Genomic DNA, 23,328 nt, shown 5'->3' with positions numbered 1-23,328 from the left:
AAAAGTGGAAGCAGGAAGACTATTGGAATAATCCAGACTAGATCTGAAGATTGCTTACATTCTCATGGGGCTATCCAATATGGAAGCCACGAGCCACATATGGGCTGTGAGTACTTGAAATGTTGGCTAGTCTGAACTGACATGCGCTCTAAGTGTAAAATACATGCTGAAGTTCAAAGACATAACCACAAAAAATAAAATATCTCATTGATGATTTAAAAAAAAAATTTATCACACGTTGAAATGATAATACTTTGGCCATGTTGGATTACATAAAATATATTATTAAAATTACAATCAATCAATCAATCAATTTCAGAGATGCCTACTCTAAACACCCAGCCCAAAATAGCTACTTAGCCACTTCGTATAGAGCACCCACTACAAGACTTTCAATCTATTTTCTTAATTTATTTTTGTTGTCCAAAGGATATAAGACTCATGAAAGAAGGGATACTGAATATTTATCAATGTGATAAGAAATATTTTTAAATGGTATTATAAGATTATAAGTCCCATGGAGAAGTGCAGAGGTCAAACAGAGTTGGGTGAGTGCGTTAAATTTTAATATTCAATATTAAAATATCCCATTTATTAAGCATCTACTATACCAGGCTCCACAGTGGGATGTTATATATGCTATCTCTAGTCCTCACCACAGCACTCAAACATAGACAGACTTATCACCATTTTACAAAAGATGAATATACAACTCACAAAGATTTTAAAATTTATCCATGTTCCCTTGAGTAGTAATATTGGAACCACGATTTAAATGGAGAATAATCTATACCCACAATATCTAACCCTATAATTCCTCCCATTAGAAAAGTCGATGGTCCATATTAAGGAATCTAACAGTTTGGGGATACTTTCTAAGAATCAGGCACTTTTAAATATAATATTGCCTATACCTTGATTCCATTAAGATCAGTTCTCTGCTCTAGATCAGAGGACAATACGAGATGCACTAACATGTGTATGAAGCCTAAGATATAAAAAATGATTTACTCATGTAGATTAAAGCATAGATATGATACATAAGTCAGGAATTAATACTTTTCACCATTAATTTCCTCCATGCAAATTCTTCAAATCCGTTTTAAGTGCCCAAATCTTTCTCTGTCTTTCTCATTTTAGTACACCTGTAGATTTATGGAAAAACTGTGAAGATGGTATAGAGAATTCATACATACCTCACACCCAGTTTCCACGGTTAACATCTTATATTAGTGTGGTGCATTTGTTACAATTAACAAACCAATATCAATACATTGTTATTAACTCAAGTCAATATGTCATTCTGTTTCAGGATCCTATCCATGATATTACATTATATTTGTCATCATGTCTCCTTAGGCTCCTTTTGCTATGTTTCTCAGACTTCCCTTGCCTTTCATGACCTAGATAGCTTTAAGGAGTAGGCATACTAAACAGATATTATAGAGAATATCCCTAAATTTGGATTGTCTGGTATTTTTCTCATGATTACACTTGGGTTATGTGTCTTTAAGAGGAAGACCACAGAAGGAAAGTGCCATTTTCACTACATTTTATCAAGAGAATATAATTGTCACTATTTTACTGTAGATATCACTATTGATGTTAACCTTCATCACCTGACTGAGATAATGTTTGTCAGAATTCTCCACTGGAAAGTTAATCTTGTCTAGTCCTTTCCATACTGTATTCTTTGGAAGAAAGTCACTATGTGTAGCCTATGTTCCCCACTTACGGGGTAGGGAATTATATCTTCCCCCACTTTGAGGTAGGAGTATCTACATAAATAAACTATTTGGAATTCTTCTGATAGGGAGATATATTTATTCTCCCTTATATATTTGTATACGTAATCATTTATGCAAATATGGAAACATTTTATTTTATACTTCGAGTTAAAATCCAATATAACTTTATTTATATTTTTGTTAAAATTGCTCCAACTTCAGCCATTGGGAGCTCATTCAGGTAGCTCCTGAGACCCTTTGCATATTTCCATAATTGTGTGTTGTTATTGTGTGGTTATTGCTACTGTTTTTGAGCTCTTCTTTACTTTCTGGCACTACAGGATGCCCCAGGCTCATATGTAACTCTACTTGCCACAGTCTTAGATTCAGCTATTTCTCTAAGAATCCTGGTTCTTTTATTGAAGAACAGTACCAGAAACCAAGAATTTGGCTCTAGCTGTGCTTATTGGTACTATAGTGCTTTTAGGCCCTTTCAGCTAAAGAAAGAAAATATATGGGCTTATACTTACCCATGTGTATAAACCTATTTACAAATATTTCCAACCGTAACCATCTGTATCTGTATTAAACTAAACTTGAGTTTATGCCTATGTTTCTAGCTCTAATCCATGACCAGGTGGATCATTCTAGCCTCCTACTCTTGATTATCTGTAACTTCTCATGCCTATAGTGAAAAACCCGGCTCACAACTTTCATTGACTCAGTTGTTCAATTCTAGTATTCATGTTCAGGAGCATCAGAATTACTAACCTATACCCCCATGGGAAATGACTTCATCAGCTAGTGTACCTTGCTTATCTAAGTTTCTTTTGCCTTTAGTCTTATATACTCCAGTCTTTTTCAAAGTTACTTAGTGCAGTACTTCCCCAAACACACACTCCTAAATGATAATGTTTTGTACATTTGCAATATAGTTAGATTGCTTTGTCACGTTCTGCACTCCATTCTGGTAACCCCCAATCTCCCAAATCTGCATACATTAAAGTTCACTTTCTTCACTGTAAAGTTCTATGGGTTTTGAAGACACACAGTATTGTTATAGAACATGAGATATTATAATGAATAGGTTCACCACTTCCTACTTAGGAAATAATGAATCAAAACAAAACAAAAATTTTGAATAATTCAAGAAGCAATATTGCATACCTGGAGAGATTGCAGAAATCATGCTGCCATCAAGATTTGAAGGATGTGAGGTGATTCTTGGCTGGTTCCAACAGATCCAATGGTGCCCGAAGTGTCACTGGCAAATACAGATGCTGTTTGGAGGCTTTAGCAGGCTCCTACAGGGGAATCACATTGCAGACTCAGGATTTTGAAGCAAGGCCCTCCCATCTTCTGTGGATAACTGTAAATGGCTTTTGGCTTGTTCTTAGACCGTAGTTGAGACTGAACGCTTAACCATAGGCCATCAAGTTACCATGTGACCTGAACCGCCCCTCATGAACTGGTGGTATCTGATCCACTAAGCTATAAATTTGGGCAGGCACAGCAGCAATTCATGGAAGTTATATATATGAGAGCAGGCTTGCACAGGCCCTGAAGGCACAAATAAGTTACATGATGAAATGGTCCGAATGTCTGTGGTCCCCACTTCTGCTACATTACCTTCTAATGACATAGCCTACACATACGGCCTCATGGGGAGTTCCTGACAATCAGCTGATAGAAGAAAAGAAAACTTGGGTTTGGTTTACTGGTTTTAGGCAAATAGGTACCACCTGGAAGTGAACAACCCCAGCACTCCAATCCTTCTCTGGGACATCCCTAAAAAACAGTGGTGAAGGGAAATCCTCCCAGTGGGCAGAAACTTGAGCAGTGCACCTGGTTGTTCATTTAATCCTTTTACTATTTAACAGACATTACTGAGAACCTGAAATCCATGAAAAAATGTTTCTAAAAAGAGAAAGATTAATCATTCTTCAAAAAGTCCTTAAATTTTACTTACTCAGTTATTAGATACGAGAATATTTTATACTACATTATTAGGTTGAGTTTTTGGAAAAGAAAATCAAACTCAAAAGGTCAAAATGTAATTGTTTTCAAAACTGCTCAAGCAGAGATTTGCCATGAACATAGTAAAGGTAATAACAGTGTAGAATGTATTTTTGTATCTTTTTTCCAGATAGCCTGTTACATAATCCTTAGGGGGCAAGTAATTTTTCCTAACCATAGTAATCACAATAGAGTTTAAAGTGACTAAAGCCAAGACCATGTCAAAGAAATGGGAAGGTAAAGAAGAGAGGAGGCAGAAGAGGAAGAATGTAGTGAAAGAAGAGAAAATAGGTGTGGATTCCAACGTTACAGGCATGAAATGAGAATGAAGTATACCAAATTTAAGACTGTTACATGGAATCTGCATTCTAGCTTTTTCTTTCTTTCTTTCTTTCTTTCTTTCTTTCTTTCTTTCTTTCTTTCTTTCTTTCTTTCTCTCTTTCTCTCTTTCTCTCTTTCTTTCTAAGTGTGAAGAGTGGTAGATGCTCTTGATGTATTGTGATGGAAAGTAGAGATACTCCATTGTTAACTATCCCTTTTAACATTCTAAACACATTCCACATTTGACAACAGTGTGATGAGGGAATTCACTGGTCTATACCTACTTTTGCATTTTGCAAAATGTTTGGCATAATGTTTTTTCTTTTCTTTTTTTAAGATTTTATTTAGTTATTTGGGAGAGAGTGAGAGAAAGAGAGAGAGAGAGAGAGAGCAGTTTTAATCAACCATAATGCAAAAGCTTGCACAGGGAGGAAACCAATTGCGTCCTTGCCATAGGCCCCAATAAAGTAACATCCTTTTCAGTATTGGAAAGTCAGCCTGGTGTAGAATACAATATAATAACAACTGTATATTATTCTACAGTTTTTAAAGATTTTCCACATAAAACATCTCATTTACTATGTATAGTAAGTCTTTAAGGAGAAATCATTAATATATTAAATAATTTGCCCAATTCGCAATTTATATGCAATAGGGCCTTATCAGTGTCCTGAAAGAAAATTTTTTTACTATTGTATCATCAAGAAATCCTAGATAAAAAGTACACCTGAAAATTAGAGACCCACTAGGCCCTTCCTGCCCTTTTGTGTGACATAAAAGGTCATTGACCTAATCAGACTAGCAGTCTCTCAGCAAGAATTGACTGTTTTCCATATTTTCTGATATTTATACACCTCCTTCCTAGTCAAGGATAGATACATTCTTAAAAATATTGCACTCTAACAAAGGAGAGAGGTCATCTATACTATAAATGAATACTATAAAACAGGATACCATGGATATGCATAGGAGTCTTATTTTTTTCCAGAAAAAGTACCTTGTTAAATTTCAGGACACCCAAATGTTCTTTTGATAAAATTATATTTATATTGAGTCCTAGAAAGAAACCATAGCCATATGAAAACCAGATATGTTTTTTTTTGTTTGTTTGTTTGTTTGTTTTGTTTTGTTTTTGATGACTAGGAGAGTTTTGAGGGTGGGTGAATTAAAAACTCAAACTGCATACAAAGATTACCATAAGGTCTGTAAAGATATGGACTCTGCTTCATTTACAGAGGTAGTTGTTACGTAGGAAAGTAACTTGACTCAGTGGTGGCTTCCCAGTGTAACTACCACACGATTCACTATGGAACATTATTGTCACGGAATGGAAAGGCTCACAGACTGAATGAAAGCACTCAGATCACAGGCTATTAAATCAATTTAAGAGGCAATAGTAAAGCTTGAGTAAGTTAACACACTTAGGATAAGGTACAAGTGGAAGAAAAACCACACTATCTGAATCCTGGCTACTCAATATTCATTATACCCCAGCTCTGGACCATATGAACCATTCCCACTAATGGCATAATATTTTAATTACATGTATTATATGCTACCTGTGTAACATGCATTTATATTAATTACAAACATTATATATAACTATATGTTTTTAATTAGAAGAACCAGGGCTGTAGTTGAATGAAAAAATTCATAGACGGGGTGGCTCAGTTGTTAAGCGTCTGCCTTCGGCTCAGGGAGTGATCCCAAGATCCTGGGATCCAGCCCCGCATCCGGCTTTTACTATATATATATATATAGTATATATATATATATATATATATATATATATATATATATATATATATATGAGATTTAAGTTTATCTACTTTCCTCCACCCCATTTTTAACATACCATATCATGTATTTATAACCTAACAAATTTGATGAGTTTCATCCATCCCATTTTCTTTCTAAAGCAGAATTGAACATTGAGAAATGATAAAGAAATTCACATTGCAATAGCCTCAGACTTATCACTTTGGATAACCCCAATAATGCATTTCTTTATGCAATAATTCTCCATTTTTAATTTCCAAAGGTTCCCACCACAATGGTGAGGTATTAGCCTATCCCGAAAAAGAAAGATTTTCTCATATCCTATATAGTGATTGTGGTATCATTTGGAGAATATATACTATAAAACATGATACTATAAAACAAAACACAGTATTGCACAAAATTTCACAGTTTAGTGATCAATTTGCTTTCCAAGAAAACCTTATATTCACACTGGTATCTGAGTACATGCATAACAGAGATGCTGTATTTTACGTTACTGACTTATCCATTAATCATCTTAAAGCATAAGGCAGGAAGGCATTTCTGGTAGAATTTTATATTTCTTCCATTTTGAGAGAATTTATGCAATTAGATACTAAGAAAAATAGTACATCTAATGAAAGAGAAAAGTAAACTACAATCACGGTAACATACAGTTCATATAATTTCTGGAAGAGTATATGCATTCTATAATATTCCTACATTCACCATAAAAGATCCAGGGGTTACATCAGTGAGATATTTGAAAAAAAAAAAAGACTGATGTCAATTTTAATGATTAGCAGTTACTCCTCAGATTTTATTAGGTATTAAGATATGGTTAGGATATATCAGCAGTGTGCCGAAGCATTTAATAAATGGACTTCTCTAACTTTCCTTTTTATTAGTAAATCATTAGACAGTAGGATCAGTTGGTACATATTAATGCACTTGCAATGCTGGATGGGTGAATGCTATGTGTGTGTGTGTGTGTGTGTATCTAAACATGTAGGTAAATGTTTATATTTAGTAAAGAACATTCTTTCTTAATGCTTCATATATAGTATTTTCCTGTATAGCACAAGTCTTCCATTTCCTGTTCACTCTCACTAGCAAGCCAACAACCTTTAAAATCTGTGTTGTCATCAGCCATGAGCACTGTCAGCTGCACCATCTTGTCTACATTAGAAGTTCTTGAAGCCTAAAAATACACACCGCCAGAGCACTCGTCCAAAGCTTTATTTGGAATATGCAAAATTAGTTTGGAGGAAAGAGGAAAAATTATATTTGTTCCATCTAAGCTAGAGCCACATATGTATTTTATGGCTTAACTTTTATTCAGGGATTTTGATTTGTGTGTATCTCTCAAGGGGACCATATACCAATTCATTTTTATTTTCTTTATTTTTTTATAGGATACATATAAAATGGGATTTCTCCTGTGCACGTCCCCAGGATCACCATGTCAGACAGCATTCATCACCCTTAATTTTCATCATTTAATTCCTTATCCTCAATTTCAAAGAAATTTTTGTCCTTTCCAGATTATTATGATCTAAAAAATTACTGCCAATAGAACTATGTTTAAATATTTACTGATATGCAGTCTAGTCTCTTAGAAGCCATCCTTTTATAACCAAATTTTATTCTCCAATCTCAGTAGTATTTAGCATCCTTTCTTGGCTATTTTTCTCCTGCAACCCAAACGCTCCTTATCCCATTCACTAAATACAGAGGGCAGATTCATCTTAACAGGAGGCTTTCAACCATAAACTTTAATAGCACTTTAAAGAGCCTCAAAATGAAATTTCTTCTTTAATTAAGAAGATGCTACTTTGTACATCATAATTGAAATACATCAAATAGTTCCTTGTTAAAGCTTGAGATATATTATAAAGCCATTCTATAGCGTGGCTGCAGGGCTTTTTCTAATTGGAAGAATGACAGATCAAATTCCGGAGAAAGTTATATTATTTGGAATGCTAGAGATGGAGCAGTTTATTTAAATTACATACTCAAAACAATTAGGAAAACATGTCAAACCATGTTATTTTGTTTTGTTTTGTTAAAATGTAACACAAACTAAAATCAAACATCAACAATGCATCATTTGCCTTTATGAGTATGTGTAGATGGGTACATGTCCATAGAGAGAGAAATTTAATTTTTCAAATGTAATATCATAAGTTTATGTACCTTCAAACTCGGCAATCTGGAAATGCTCTTGGAAGAAAGAATAAACTTTTAGAAATAAGATTCATATCTTATCCTTGCAATTTGACATGAGGGACTTATTTTAAATAAGTTTAGAAAATACTGTTTTTATTAGAGTTCCAAATTATCAATTGTTTCATTTTTATAGATTTTCAATTATGAGCTGCCTTAATTTATCGATTAAAAAGTCTTTTCTAAAACCAAAATATGTCTTTCTACTTGTATTTAGTACAAGTTGTTTGTGCCTATTCCACACTGTCCAGAGCCAATCTAACATAATTCTGTATTCAATCCTCTCTACCACACTCTCAAGCTACTATTTTCAATCTTCTTTTCAAATGTTTCACTTAAAACATGTCACTAACACCAGACACCTTTAGAGTGCCACCTCACAGAGATCTTACCTCACTTCTACCACTTAACATTGTAGATAATCTCCCAAATCCTCCCACATCCTTGAGTCCTTCCCCTTCTTCAAAGACCACTCCCTCCATGGGTCTTTCCCAGAATCTGAGTCTATTAATGACCCCTTCTCTTCTGTCTTCAAATGTCGTTTCTGTTTATTACTGTCTTCTGTGTGTTCAACTGCTCTCTCTCAACTGCATCTACCTAATGGCATTTTAAACATGTCCAATCTTTTGTCCATTTAAAAAAAGGGGGGGGGGAGATGAAGAGTTTCCTTCTATCCAGTGTTCCCATCTTACCCAATTATTATCATATTCATTTTTCTCCTTCTCTGTAACCATATTTGTAAAAAGTGTTGCCTTTTTAGACAGCTATTCACTTTCTTTGTTTGCTTGCCTATCACTCACTCTCCAACTCACTCCAGTTTGGCCACTGCTACAACCACGTCAAGCCTAGTCAACACATGCCAATTCTTGATTTATGTACTTGCCCTCTCAGTGATATTTATCACTGTTCATTTAATCACTCATCAGTACTTATTAATTTCTAGAGGGTATACTATGTGCCAGACATTAACCTAGGTATAGGAGGTACTACAGTGAACAAAGGTTACAAACACCATAACTCATTGAGGGGTAGGGAGGAGACAGACAATGAAAAAAAAGCCTAAATAAGTAGCATATCAGATGGAAATAAATAAAGCAGAGAAATAAAGAGTTGCCCTGGGTGAGTTTGGGTGAGAAATTAAAATTTAAATAGTGATAAGGAAAGTTTTCAATGAAAATGCGATGAAGTTCGTGATGGAGTAAGCATGTAGGTAAATGAGAGAAGAGCTTTCCATGAGGGAGAGCAGGAATTTTAATGCCTAAATAACGTCAAGGAGTATTGAACTTTCTACGCTTTTGTGCTAACACACATTTCTGATTCTTCTAACTCTTGCCATTTCCCTTTTTTGCTTATAGGCTTCTTCTCTTCTACCTAGCCTTTAAACGTTAGAATGCCTTTAAAATTATGCTTGGCATTCTTCTCTTTTTAAATTATTTCTTCTGAAACTATGGTGTCAATGATCACCAACATGAATATCTAGCTAAAACCTAACCTTTGAGTTTATGACTTGCATATCAAACCCAACTTGACATTATGCTTTGAATGTCCAAGGTATCTTATACTCACAATTTCCAAAAATGTACCAGTGATTTTATGCAAGAAAATACGATCTTCCTTCTACTGTTCTCTAGCTTCGTGAATGACACTATCTTTCTTTAAGTTTCTTCCACCAAAAACTTGGCAGTTATCATCAATAACTCATTCCTTTATCTTACCACAGTCCATCAATCATCAGGTTCTTTCAATTTAACATACTTAACATGTCTCTATTCTATTTAATTCTCTCCATCTACATTTTCTCCTTTCAGTCCAAGGAACCATCCTCTTTCTCCTTAGATACTGACACATTCTTCAAACAGTGCCTACCTTTGAAAAGATCACATTGCAGACAGGTTAATCATATATTTCACCCTACTGCTTAAAACTTTCACTAGCTCCCCATGCTTTTATGACAAAACCCAAGATGCTTAATATGGGATACAAAGCATCATAGTTTGATCCCAGTAACCACCTCATTAACCACCATTTCCTTTTCCTTGTTCTGAGTTCCTGGCAAACTGACCTTCTTTTAGTTCCTCAAATATGATGTGCTCCTATTCTAGGGCTTTTGTACCTATTCTGCTGTTTCTTATATTGGAACTTTATCCTCAACCCCTTTACTGACTTAATCCATTTTTTCTAAGTTTTTATTTAAATTTCAGTTAGTGTACATACAGCGTAATATTAGTTTCGGGTATAGAATTTAGTGATTCATCATTTAACATACAACACCAGGTGCTCATCACAAGTGCACTCCTCAATACCGATTGCCTATTTAACCCACTCCTGTCCACATCCCCACCAGTAAGTATCACCAACTTATCCATTTTTATCCTTCACACTCCATTCCAAAGCTGAATTTTCTACATTAGCCAATACCATCAGAATACCTGGAATTCCATATTAGATACTTCTGCAGACCATGTACTTTTCTTTTACAAATGTCATCACAGATGTTATTTTTTATGTTGTGTGCTACTGTTTGATGGGTGTCTATCTTCTCAACTCAACTGTGAATTCACTAAGGACAGAGACTATTTTAATTTTGTTTTATTGCCATGCCCCTAAAACTTAAACATTACCTAGTACTGAGGACACATTCATATATTTGTAGGATAAATAGATGGATGAAAGAGTAAATGCATGTGAAATGTCACTTGCTTTTGCCTCAAGACTGTTTTTGGCAGTGGTTGATTGTATTTTTTGTTTTACCATTTATGAAACATGCTCCTTTAGGATAGTTACATAACCTCACAAAATCTTAGTTTGGTCTTCTGTAATTTGAGAATGATTATAGTATCTACCTCATAGGTTAAAATGAAAATGAGCCCATTCTTATCAAGGACATAGAGTAGTACCTTGCACATGGTAAATGCTCAATAAATAATAGTTTTTTTTTTTAATGTTCTCTAAATTGCTTAAAGCCAAAACTCTAACTCCAAAATTCCACTTTTTCCTCACTTAACTCAGTAGTTAATTTTTTATAAAAAGGATAATTCCCTGGAGGTTGGGGCAACGTTTGAACTGCAATCATTATATTGAGCTGTCATAGGTGTAAGTTTTCATTATAAAGTTTTAATTACTTCTTATACATGTGGGGTGATGAGGTCTCTCCACTTCCTACAGTTTATCCTTCCCAGAATTTTTTTTTTTTCTGTAGAGGAAGAAATCAATTAATTAATGACTCTCCAGCAATGCAATCAGCTTTTAGCAGAACCTTGACTAAGAAACACTCGTCTGAAATAAATGAGAAAGAGAAAGAGAGGAAATATGGTGCCAATAAAGATAATATTGTCCTCTTCACCAAAGATCTCCCTAAATATCAAAGGAGATAAAACAAAATGAAAACTCTTATCATCTGCAGAACTAGAACACACATATAGTTCTAAACAATGATAAAAAGGAAAGAGCTGCTAAATTAAGTAAGAGTAATGTTGCATGCAGACAGCTGTTGAGAAAGAAACTGGTAGAACAGTGTTCTCTAAATAGAGGTGTCATACTCAGGGGCAAAAGCCAGATACTTATTTTGAATGATAACAAGAAAGTACATGGGATATTGGCAGGACTTCTTCTCGATCAAGTTTGTCCCCAAAAGTAAGCAAAACTAAAGATACAAAGATTCACAAGAAGCTACATACTTCTGTATGGCCTCCAGGAAGCAGTCACATAGGAAAGAAGAGAGAAAGACAAATATTCTGCACTAAAATTAACACTACAGCTGACAATTTCTGTTGGTTGAGGGAAGTAAAAGTTTAGACAGAGAAATGTATCTTATAAAGAACCTTAACATAAACCAGGAAGTATTGGTGCTAGCATGGAAACCATCTGTGTCCACAACTTCAGAGTAGCCTCCTTCAAAGAGCTTGTCCAGTAAGAACTCACCCCATTTCACAGTAAGTGTTAAGAAAACAAGAATTAGTATGAACTTTATATAAAAGTACTGTAAAGAAAAAATGGGGAAGGGGAGAAAAAATAGGCAAAAAAAATAGGCAAAAAAAAAAATAGTGGCAGATAAAAAACATTCTCTAGCAAATATGCCATGGATCAGATAAAAATTGTGATCAAAACTAATTCAGAAGATCATAGACCTAAGTGTCTCTGGGGGCATAGAGAAGCATATCTTCTTCCAAGTTCTCTGGATAGTCAGAACTGCCCCCAAACCATCGCTGAGCAGGGCTGGAGTTGAGTCACAGGCCACTACAGAGTCCACAGATGAGACAGAGGTCTGTGGGCCTGTTACCTGAGGCACAGACGAGTATAATTCTTCCTAGATCCCAGTGTAGATGGTGCTAGAGGCAGAACAAAGGCTAAATAGATTAAGTTGAGTCCATAAGGAGATAGAACTGCGCAGGTCGTGGTGGGACCACAGTCAGTGAGCCTGTCACCCGTGCAGAGACCTCTCAAAAAAAAAAAAAAAAAAAAAAGCCCTCTTTAGTATTGGGATTCATTGGGGTTTTACAAGCTCCTGTCTGGATCCCAAAGCTCCTGCAAAGGCACTTTTGTCTGTGGATGGCTGCCAAATTTTTGTTGCTGTGGGGGAATACAAGCAGGAGACCTTCAATTATGCCATCTTGTGGCATCACACTTCATTAAAATAAAAACTTTTGCTATGCGAAGATACCATTAAGAGAATAAAAAGGCCACAGTCTGACAGAAAATATTTGCTATCTAAAACATAATATTTGATATCCAGAATATATAAAGTCTTCTTAAAACTTAACAAGAAAATAACCCAATTTAAAAAATGGGCAAAAAATCTGAATAGATAACTCACCAAAGAAGATATATAGATGCAAAGAAGCCTATGAAATGATGTTCAACATCATATATCATCAGGGAATTATGAGTTAAAACAACAAGAAACCACTCCACACTTACTAGGATGATTAAATTCCAAAACACTAGCAACACTAAATGTGGGAAAAGATGTATGTCAGTAGGCACTCTTTTTCATTGGTCATGCAAATGCACAATGGTACAGCCATTTTGGAAGATAGTTTAGTAGTTTCTTACAAAGCTAAACATAGTCTTAACACACAATTCAACAAGTGCACACCCAGTTATTCACCCAAATTAACTGAAAACTAAGACCTGCATACAGAGGGGCCTGGGTAGTTCAGTCGGTTAAGCATCTGACTCTTGATTTGGGGTGCCTGGGTGGCTCAGTCAGTTGAGGATCTGCCTTTGGCTCAGGTCAAAGGGACCATGGGATCCCAGGACCTGGGATCATGAACCCTGCTTTGGCCTTCCAGCTCAGCGGGGAGTCTGCTTCTCCCTCTCTCTCTGCTCTTCACCCTGCTTGTGCTCTCTCTCTCAAATAAATAAATAAATAAATAATCTTAAAAAAAAAATAAAACCTGTACACACATTGTCATAGCTACATTATTAATAATGGCCCCCAATTGGAAGCAACCAAGATATCCTTCAATAGGTAAACGGATAAACTAACTTTGATACATCCATACAATGGGATATTGTTCTGGGGAAAAAAAAGAAAACAAAGAAAGAACTGAGCTACCAAACCACAAAAAGATATGGAAGGACTTTAAATGCATAGTGGTATGTGAAAGAAGCCAGTGAGAAAAGGCTACATGGTACATGATTTAATGCTATATGACACTCTGGAAAATGTAAAATTATAGAGAGTAAAACACTCAGTGTTCATCTGGACACTGGAAGAAGGAGGAAAGGAGAGATGAATGGTGGTGCACAGGAATTTTTAAATGCGGTGAAACTATGTCCTATGATCGCGAATTGGTGTACACGGGACATCTTTAGTTTTTCAAAGCTGATACACCTGTACAGTGCAAACAGTGAGCCCTAATGTAAACTATAGACTTTAATTGATAATAATTAATATTTTTCATCAGTTTCAACAATGTACCACACTAATGTAAGATGTTAATAATAGGGGAAACAATGTGTCAGGAGACATAGTGTACATGAGAACTTTCTGTACTTTCTACCCAATTTTTCTGAAAACATAAAACTTCTCTTAAAAAAAGTATATTTTGAAAAGGGTAACACATTATGACAAACTGGAATTTATCCCAAATTTAAAGTAGGGCCTTATTAAAAACAAACAAATAAACAACAAAAACAATGTAACTCACCATATTAAAATAAAAAAAATACATAAAAGAAAAACCACATGATCATATCAGTAGAAACAGAAAAAGTCATTTCACAAAATTCAACATCCGTTACTCAATTAAAAAAAAAAAAAAGGCTAGCAAACTAGGAACACTTCCTCAATCCGGTTAAGGGCATATATGGAAAAAAAGGGCTAATATTATTTTGTATAATTTGTATAAGACTGAATAATTTCCTATTAAACTCAAAACTAACACAACAGTGTCTGCTCTTATTACTTCTATTCAACATTGCAGGACAGGCTCTAGACAGGTCAATAAGGCAAGAAAGAGAAAGAAAGGTATTCAAATTGAAAAGGAAGATGTCAACTCTCTTTATTCCCAGATGATATGATTGTATGTAGAAAATCAGATGGATTCTACAAAATAACTAGTGAAACTAATATGTGAGTTTAAAAAGTACCAGGACCCAAAATCAATGTAAAGCACAAATTGTATTTTTACAGACTTGTAAGAAAAACTGAAAATTAAAATAAAAGAATTATAATATTGAAATGTATGAAAATTTAGTAACTAATTTGGCAAAAGATGTGTGAGATCTTTACACTGAAAACTACAAAACAGTTCAAAGAAAAATTAAAGAAGACCCAAATAAGTGAAGAATTTGCCATATTCATGAGTCAGAATATTTAATGTTGATTAAAGTGTCAGTTCTTCTCTAATGATCTATAGAGTCAATGGAATCTCAATAAAAATCTTAGGAGCCTATTTTATTGAAATTGACATGTTGGATCTATAACTCATATGGAATACAAATAACCTAGAACACACTTTGAAAAAAGAAGAACAGAGTTGGAGGACTAATTATTTCAAGACTTTTTACAAAGCCAAAGGAATCAAAACAGTACAGCATTAATATAAAGATAGACAATTAGACCATAAAGATTCCAGAAATAGCATAAAGATTCCAGAAATAAATCCTCATATCAGTGAACTTATTTTCAACAAAAATGCCAAGGCACGCCAGTGGAGAAAAGAAAATCTTTTTAACAAATGGCACTGGAAAAAGAAATGAATACATTATTTTAAAAAAAGAAATTTGATTCATACCTTACAAGAGAAGAGTTGAGACTTTTTCACACAGAAAAAATGAACTATCAGATCATAAAGATTAAGTAAAAATAGATGTTAGAGTTATGTATAAAACCTAAAACTAAAATTTCTAGAAGAAAACGCAGTAGCAAAACTTTGTCAATTTCTAGAAAGACTGCATTTAGAAAAAAATATAAAAAATATGATATGTCATAGAAAAAATGGTAAGTTAGACTTCAGTACAACTAGACAAATGACCATACCAAGTCTTGGTAAGAATGCAGAGTATTGGGAGCTCCCATACTCTGCTTTTGGGAATAGTAATTTGTGTAATCCCTTTGGAAAGCAATTTGACAGCTTCGTAAGAAATTGCGCATAGACCTACCATATAATCCAGTCATTCAAATCCCGGGTATTTACACAAGAGAAACAAAATGTATGTCTATACAAATAGTTTAATGCAAATGATCATAAACTTTATTTGTAAGAACCACAAACTGGAAACAATGTAAACACTTATTAATAAATGAATGGATAAACACACTGTGGTATAACCATATAATGAATATTTAAATGTTTGTTTAAAGAATGAAGTATTGATATTTGCTATAATATGGATAAGTATTGAAGTAACAATGCTGAGTCAAAGAACATAGATAAAAATAGATACATTTTGTGATTTGATGTATATGAAATCCTATAAATTGCATACTAATCTATAGTAACAAAATGCAGAGGGGTGATCGCCTAGGGTAAGGGTGAGATTTTGAGAGTTGTGAAGGGAGGGGATAATAAAGGAACAAAAGAAAAGTTCTTGCAGTGATACATAATTTCATTATCTTAATTGTGATAATGGGTTCACAGATATATGCATACGTCAAAATCAAATTGTACACTTAAACTAAGTGTAGTTAATTGACAATTGTACCTTAATAAAGCTTCTTTTAGGGGCGCCTGGGTGGCACAGCGGTTAAGCGTCTGCCTTCGGCTCAGGGCATGATCCCGGCGTTATGGGATCGAGCCCCACATCAGGCTCTTCCGCTGTGAGCCTGCTTCTTCCTCTCCCACTCCCCCTGCTTGTGTTCCCTCTCTCGCTGGCTGTCTCTATCTCTGTCGTATAAATAAATAAAATCTTTAAAAAAAAAAATAAATAAAGCTTCTTTTAAATGATAGATAATTTACATGACAATCAGGATTTAACTAGATATCTCTTCTCCCAGAGCAAGAGGTAAAACTGACAATAAATAGATAATATGAGGTCCTTCCTTTGGTCTAAAACCAGTTAGCACAAGTGTTGAGTGTTGAAGCCTATTTAAAAACAAGTTTTTAAAAGGTAGTTAATCGTTTTCTATTAATTGCCCTTTAGAAAGTTAAGGAAAATTCTCTTCAACTCTTCTCTTGCTAATAACACGTTTAGGTAAAGAATATATATTGAATGTTAGCAAATATCCTTTCAGCATCTTTTAGGATTATCAACTATAATATATTTATTCAGCAAATCACACTAGTGATTTCCTAATGTTAAAAAGGTATGATTTTTTAAAGAAAGATAGGGACACACAGACAAGAAAGAAAGAATACATTGTTTAATATGGACACCTTAGAGGAGCAAAACTGGGTGAATCTAAGCAAGATAGATTTACTTTCCTCTGTGTTCTCTCTGAATGTTTTGAATGTGCATAGATAACCAATACAAACCAAATAATTTATAGGGAAAACTGACACAAAAAGCATGACTCAATTTGGAGTATTCAAAAGGCTAAGGAAAATTTCACTAAACTAGTCTATTCTTCATACTCTTTACCAACAAAATGAAGATTAATAATTTTATCTACTTTACAGGTAGGTATAGTATTAAATGAATTAATGCATACAAAATATTCGGAGCAGTGCCTGGTAGATAGTAATCATCACTAATTCTGCATAGTTAGTACCCACTTCTTAGGTTTTAAAAACATAGCATTTTAGATCCAGTGTTTCTCTGTTTCTCTTGCTCTCTCTCTTTCTCTCTCTCCCCGCAACACATACACACATGCACAAACACACACACCACAAACCCCAGCAATAGAGATTTGACCATTACCATTCCACACAGGAAAAATGGATTATCAGAAATAAAATTTCCCCAAGGTTAATGTGTTAACAAGGAACTGAGTTAAGATTTAAATTAGACCTACAGACTCCAAAGCTCTTCTTTTTCAGCAACAGTTTTGAAAAATATTGTTTTTAGATTTTTATAGGAGAAAAAAAACTAAAGATGATTATAGATATCCCAAAAGCATTATGTATAAAAAGTCACTATTTATGCATATACAAGTAATTTTAAAGCTTAACCAAAAATCATGACATATTTCCATCATAATTAAATAAAAAAGAATCGTATCTGAGTATTTGTAAATTAGTGAAAATGGAAACTCCACACATAAAACTTTATGTGGTGGTGGAGCTAAGGAAAAGGAGACAAAGAGAGAGACAGAGACAGAGAGAATTAAAAAAAAGCAATGAGCTAAAAATGTTAGCAGCTGAAGAAACTAGCAGTCAAAACAAGCAAATAAACAACATGCAAAGCCAGATGATGAAATAAAAAAGGTAAACCACATTTAAATCTGTTAATATTAGAAAATAGTCTTGGAGGTACAGGCTTCCAGTTATGGAATGAATAAGTCACAGGAATGAAAGGTGCAGCATAGAAATAAAATCAATGGTATTGTAATAGTCTTGCGTGGTGACAGATGGTAGCTACGCTTGCGGTGAGCACAGAATAATGTATAGAACTGTTGAATCACTATGTTGTACACCTGAAACTAATGTAACAATGTGTGTCAACTATACTTAAATAAAATAAGTATAGAATTGTTGAATCACTATGTTGTACACCTGAAACTAATGTAGCATTGTGTGTCAACTATACTTTAATAAAATAAAATAATTATTTTTTTTACTTTTAGCAAAAATAAATCTTAAAATATATTTAAGGTTAATAAGATATAATGGATAAATGATTACAAAATCCAATAAAAAAGCTTAAAATAAGAAAATTAAAATGGATTTTTAAAAATAGAGATTTTTCTAATTATAAAAGAATGTAACCCATTCTACTAATAACTATTATAATGTTAATAAATCAAACATAATAAAAATTGTTTATCACAGAAAGCATAAAATAAGTAACCCACTAGATAGTGCCAAATCAATTTTTCCTGAAGGAATTTCATTGATAAAAGATGTCTTATAGTTTTAAGTGTTGAGCTCCAACTCGGTTTCAGCTCAAATGGTGATCTCTTGATGGTGAGATCAAGCCCCACGTTGGGCTCCACACTCAGTGTGTAGTCTGCTTGGGATTTTCTCTCCCTCTCCATCTGCCCCTCCCACTTGTGCTCTCTTTCTGTCTCTAAAATTTCTTAAAATTGCCATTGTGCTCCAAAAAGTGATACTATTTTATTTATGTTTTTAAGTTATTTTCAGTCATTTTAAAGAAACATTTTTGCTGATTGGACATAGATCATATCCTACTACATAAAAAGACTATTTTATAATCTGTGGAACATAGAATAAGCCTTTAGAATCACTATTCTTATGACTGTGTGACTGTACAGTCTAATGGTTGCTTGCCTCCTTTGACAGAAAACCCTATCTCACTATCCTCTCTCAGTCAGCAACAATTAAAAGAAGATAGGAAGACTGGAGGGAGTAATTGGTGAATATGCAATGTAGCTATTGCCCTCTATAACAACTGGAAAGCTACTTAACTCAAATTTGTCATAGTGCTAATAAACCATGGTGTATTCATTATTCTTCACAACAACAAAATTCCCTTGTAATCAGGTTAGAGTTGAGAGAATGTGGATGAGTTCTAAATGTGAGGCTTTTTTAATGTGGTGGACTTGGCAAGGCTTACTATGCATTCCATCACTAGATGTTGTCATGCATGTAAAAAAAATTTTTTTTGTCTAATTTATCAGTTCACTTTTCTAATTAATTCGCATTTAGAGCATCTGACTGATCACAGGAGACAAATTTCTAATTTATTTAGCCTGCTCATAGAGATAAGTATTTTGAAGAAGGAAGGAAGGAAGGAAGGAAAGAAGGAAAGAGAAGGAAAGAAAGAAAGAAAGAAAGAAAGAAAGAAAGAAAGAAAGAAAGAAAGAAAGAAAGAAATGAAAGAAAGAGAGACAGAGGGAGGGATGGAGGGAGGGAGGGAGGAAGGAAGGAAGGAAAAGGAAGGAAAGAAAGAAAGAAAGAGAAGAGAAAGAGAGACAAAGAGAGAAAGAAAAAGGAAGGAAGGAAGGAAGGAAGGAAGGAAGGAAGGAAGGAAGGAAGGAAAAAAGAAAAAGAAAAAGGAAAAGGGAAAGGGAAGGGAAGGAAGGAGTGAAGGAAGGAGGGAAGGAGGGAGGGAAGAAAACTTCAGGAATCAAAATGAATCCAGTTCCATCATTTTACCACTACATGAAATTGCCTCTTCAAGATCATTAATGACCTCAATGTTGCTAAATTCAGTGTAAGTTCACCAGCCACAATCTTATTTAACTTTTCAGTAGTGTTTTATCCACATCTTCTTTTTTGAACATTCTTTCTTCTTCGTTTCAATGGACATGATCTTGCCATGGTTTCCTTTTATCTTACTACATGTTTCTTCCCCAGATATTTTGGAGCTCCCTTTTTTCTTCCCCCCTCTCCATTCCTTAAATATTATTTTCTTAATGATTCTGCCATCAGCCATCTTCCATTAAACTCTGGTAAACAGTCTTATCCTCTCCCATGGACTCTTAACTACATATACACAAATGATTCTAAAATCTATATTTACATGTAAAGGCATGCACATCGACCAACCAGAAGAGAAGCCCAACCAATCAGACAGGACACTCACAGATAAGGCTGAACTATTGAATACTGACAAGCAGTTCTGTCTGAAAGCCAAAACTTTCTTCTGAGCTCCAGTCTCACAATCCAATTCTGTACATTGCAAAAACAGAACCTTCAAAATAACTATCACTTACGTATTGTGTTGTAAAAAGCCACGCCAAGATTTAGTGGCTTAAAACAAACATTTAAGAATTTAAGGGCAATTATATAGATCTGGACCAGGCTGAGCTTATCACAGGTGGACTTCCTCATGTGTCAGTGACTAGCTGTTCAGTCATCTGGGATCTGGCTGGTCTGGGATGGTCTCAGATGAAATAAATCAAGTTGACTCTACTTGTCTCTCACATTCCTCCAGCAGGCTAGAGCAGATATATTGTGAAGATGGAGTGGGAATCCAAGCAAGGAGGTAGAACTGTACAGACATTTGAAGGCTTTGTTTTAGTCAGGTTGGCCACTATTCCAAAGCAAGTCACACCAAACCCAAAGGCAATATGGGAGAGCCCTCTAAAGGCCATTAATTGGAAAAGCAAAGGGAATCCATTAACCCAACTCCTCACAACAAAATCACTTGTTGTCTGCTGCCTACCTCCAAAATGGACCGTCTCTGTTTTTCTCCAGCTGGCTTACTGTCACCTAGTCATGCCATTCTTTACTTTTCTATATGTCCCACCTGCTTACATTAAACAAATCACAAAATTCTGTTGATTCTACCTGATAAATATCTACTGGATTTGTCAAGTTTCTTCCATCTATACTGTCACTATTATGAGATCTCTACCATCTTTTACCTCAGTTACTAAAACAGTCTAGTAAGTGTCCAATTTATCCTCAGATTTGATTCCTGATATCCAGCATCCACACAGAACTTTCTGAAATATAAATATGATCAGGAGATGTAAGTGCTTTAAATAAGCAGTTTCTCATTGCCTTTAGCATAAACTTCAACTTCTTAAATTGACTTATAAGATCTCTCATGATCTGGTGCTTACATTCCTAGCTTTGTTTCTAGAGATTCATCTTTTCAAGTTCTAAGATCCAGCTATAATGAATTACGTTCAGTTGCCTGGATATATCACACACTTAGTTGCACATATTACTCTTTTTTGCTAGAACACATTCTTACATGACTGATGAGGAAAAGAGAACATTAGTTTTTTTGCATACATAGCCAAGAAGTTAACCTAGGATTTGAAATTTCCTAAATGTAAACAAAAAGTAAAATAATTTTATATATAGATATTTAATGGTGCTCCATTAATTGACACATAACAATTTAACTAAAAATTAGTTACATAAAACAATTACAATTTATTGTGCTAACAAATTCCTGGGTTTAGGTATTTGGTCAGAGTACCATAGAGATAGCTTTTTTCAGCTCTGGTACCTCAGAAGATTCAAATGCATGGGGGTTAAGTGAATGCAACCTAGAATCACCTACAGGCTTCTTCATTCATGTAGGCTGGGACTTGAGCTTGGACGTCATAAAGGCTGGATTCACCTATAACTGTTGATTAGAGTACATCTTTATGGATTCTCAACATGGTTTAGATTTCATGGACCATGGCAGCTAAAGAGTTTCCAGAAAGCAATTATTCCCCCCCAAAACAAACAGAGGATGCATGGCCTTTTCTGACCAAATCTCAGAAGTCACAAACTGTCACTTCTACTATATTACATTGTTCTAAGAAGTCGCAAGCCCACACAGATTCACAGGGAGGGCCATATACTCCAAGTCTCACTGGGAGTGAATAAAAAAATTTGTTATAATTTTTAAAAACTGTAACAGTTAGTTTATTAGAATCCAGAAAATAAGAACTGCATTTCTTGCCATACACAACTAAAGAGAGAGAAAAAACAAGAAGAAAATAAAATTTACGAAGTCCATTCAAATTTTATTTACTGAGTACTTTGATAGGCCAGGAATTTTGTATGCCCATCACTGCTACTCTGTCAAAGCCTTAGCTTTGTATCATCATTTCTCTCAGGAAGCCATCCATAAACAGCACCCCCAAAATCTAGCTAAATTTCTTGCCTCTGTGTTCCCATTAGCATCCTGTTCTAAACCCTAGGTTCTGTAGTATCCAAGTCTATCCTCTCCACAATTCAATTCCCTTAGCTAGTAGAGATGAGGATCACTCTATCTGTAGAAGAACCAGGATTAAAACTTAGACCTTGTTGTTATTGCCATCTTAATTTATTGCTTTCTATAGCTAAAGATCAATAAACATGTTGAGTTTTGACTTTAAAGTATTTTAAATCACTTATTACAAATAATTGTTTAGCAAATAAGTATACCAAATGTAATATGTATATTTTTTTCTTTTGTTTAATTGTGTTGTCTTGACCCAGTTTAAGGCCCTGGCTCGAGACCAGTCAGTTCCCCTTCTTGAAATGGAATATTATTCATTTTTTTTAAAAAGGAGGGAAATTTTGCCGTTTGCAACAACCTGGATGAACTTGTGGGAGGGACATTATACTAAGTGAAATAAACCAGATACAGAAAAACAAATACAGTATGATTTCGCTTATTTGTGAAATCTTAAAAAAAAAAAAAATCAATTCACAGAATCAGAGAATAGAATGGTATTTGCCAGATTTCTGGAGGTTGGGAAAATGGGGGAGATACTGGTCAAAGAGTACAAACTTTAAGTTATACAATGAATAAGGGCAGGGAGTCTAATGTATAGTATAGTGATTATAGTTAATAATATTGTACTGTACACTAGAAATTTGTTAGGAGAGTAGTGCTTAAGTGTCCTCACCATATGCACAAAAAAGATAACTAAAAAATATATATTTCTTTTTCCTTATGAGCCCAAGAACAAATATACAAATATAGTCAGAAATATCTCTTTGTTCCAAAAAAACTACATTTATTGGGTGCCATTTATGTGCCAGTTATCATCAGAGGTACTGAAGAGCAAGATGTGAAGGAAGCATGGCCATGCCACCCACAGCTTACAGACAGCCTGAAATTCTTAATCAAATATAGTTGTCCCAAATCTTGGTCCCCTTATAAATATTCTCCTCATCCACAAGCAAAGAAAATACCATGAGGACCATAAAAATGTTTCTACCACTGGGATGCCTAAGGAAAGCTGTTAGGAAGAAAAAGTTGAGAATACAATGTCCAAAACACTATATTCATGATGGAGAAGGACACTCACAATTCCATTTTCTAATCTCCA

General features: G+C 34.5%; 1 long non-coding RNA gene across 18 annotated transcripts in view; it reads right to left on the bottom strand.

The window, feature by feature from the left end:
* Positions 1–23,328, bottom strand: part of LOC123789238 (uncharacterized) — a 685,069-nt gene that overhangs the window by 343,855 nt on the left and 317,886 nt on the right. For all 18 annotated transcript variants that reach the window (XR_015723984.1, XR_015723985.1, XR_015723983.1 and 15 more), the window contains one exon: positions 2,895–3,031. This is a non-coding gene — a long non-coding RNA (uncharacterized LOC123789238). The remainder of the gene's footprint in view (positions 1–2,894; positions 3,032–23,328) is intronic.

This window comes from Ursus americanus, chromosome 3 (assembly GCF_024610735.1).
Source record: "Ursus americanus isolate L20-20 chromosome 3, mUrsAme1.1.p, whole genome shotgun sequence".
NCBI classification, from domain to species: Eukaryota; Metazoa; Chordata; class Mammalia; order Carnivora; family Ursidae; genus Ursus; species Ursus americanus.
Note: the sequence above shows the minus strand (reverse complement) of the source record. Positions and strands in the feature narration are given on the sequence as shown.